This window comes from Limulus polyphemus, unplaced genomic scaffold (genome assembly GCF_000517525.1).
Source record: "Limulus polyphemus unplaced genomic scaffold, Limulus_polyphemus-2.1.2 Scaffold9819, whole genome shotgun sequence".
NCBI lineage: Eukaryota > Metazoa > Arthropoda > Merostomata > Xiphosura > Limulidae > Limulus > Limulus polyphemus.
Genome location: NW_013675429.1, coordinates 1 through 1870, shown reverse-complemented (window position 1 = coordinate 1870; position 1870 = coordinate 1).

Sequence of the window (1870 nt, the reverse complement as noted above, 5' to 3'; positions counted from 1 at the left end):
AATGGCACGGCGGAATGTCTCCGACTTATAACGCTAGAAAACGGGTTTCGATACCCGTGGTGGGCAGGTTCCACAAACAGTTATCAATGATCTTACTGCCCCCCAATGGCACGGCGGAATGTCTCCGGACTTATAACGCTAGAAACCGGGTTTCGATACCCGTGGTGGGCGGAGCACAGATAGCCCTTTGTGTAGCTTTGTGCATAAAAACAAACAAACGATCTTACTCCACGTTATGATTATATATGGTGTCACTGTTAGTACCTGTTTCACTGGAACATAACAATACCATATTCATCTTTAATGGTAAGTACTAGGGAAAGACTCTGCGACCCCTAGGGTGGTGACGTAGATGTCAAATCCGAAGCCCCCAAGGTCATTCCTCGAGGGGCCAATGATATATATATATACCAGTTTTGGTGACAACCGGTTCAGCGGTTCATCAGTTATAAACAGGCACAACGTACGGGGATCCAGGGATGACAGTGGAGGAGCCTAAGAATACATACTAGGTTTTGGCGACGACTGAACCAGTGGTTCGTCAGTTTTAAGTGGACGCAACGCATAGAGAAGGCATAGGGCCCCGAGGGTAGCATGGGGTGCAAGATTCAAACGCCGACCCCATACGTCATTTTCTGGGGGGGCTCTTGAGATATATTTGAGGTTTGGTGAGAATTGGTCTAGCGGTTCGTCAGTTATAAGAGGACAAACACATAGAGACGTTTGTCAAGTAATGGTAGATCGCGATCTCAGCATAATAAGTGAAACGCCAGTGTCTTGTATTATCCTAGCAATAAACAGCTCATTAACACAAAGTATGCAAAGAATTTAGTGTTTGTTTGTTTGTCTGTTTTTATAATATTCTAGCAAAACTACACTCTTGTCTGCTGAACGAATAGTAAGGTTTGACAATCACTTTTGCAGTGCACCCTCGGCTTCAAGGTGTGAAACGGGATGCGAACCATGAACCCCAGATTCACAGTTCGGACCAGCTAGCTGTTAGCTGGTGCCGGTTCTTAATTACTCAACCAACTTTGGCGTTCGTTACGTCAGCAGTGACGCAAGTTATGCAAAGTATTCAATGAAATAATTCCTGTAATTGAGTACGTGTAGTTTATTCAACAATAGTAAAATGTATATAATTAAAATTAACACAGATTTGTTGTGTAAATATGATAAAATAAACTGAAACAAACAAAACATGTTTTTCATAACTTAGCTTTTTGGTTTGTTGATTTAAAGTAATGTACCACACAGTAATGTAACTTGTCATTATAAGCGTATCAGAAGTATTGTTAACAACCTTCTTTAAATTTGTACTTTGTTTTTGTGATAAGGAATAGAAAACAATTAACTCATCAAACTGTTTATGAAGTTTTACAAACAACCCTGAAGAACAATATATACAGAGAAGAAACAATGGACATGGTCAAGAGGTAAACGTGCCCGGACTTTGAATGCGAAGGTTATAGGTTCTAGTCCCGTTACTACTTTGGGTAAACATTCTGAAGCAAAAAAAATAAAAAATGACGTTTCTTGTTCGCCCCCCTCAGTGGCACGCGGTATGTCTGTGGACTTACAATGCTAGAAACCGGGTTTCGATACCCGTGGTTGGTAGAGCACAGATAGCCCGTTGTGTAGCTTTGTGCTTAATTACAAACCAAACAAACCCCAGTGGCACAGCGTTATTTCTGCGGACTTACAACGCTAGAAACCGGGTTTCGATACCCGTGATTGGTAGAGCACAGATAGCTCATTGTGTAGCTTTATGCTTAACTACAAACAAACACGTTTCTTGATCGCCCCCCAGTGGCACGCGGTTTGTCTGCGGACTTACAACGCTAGAAACCGGGTTTCGATACCCGTGATT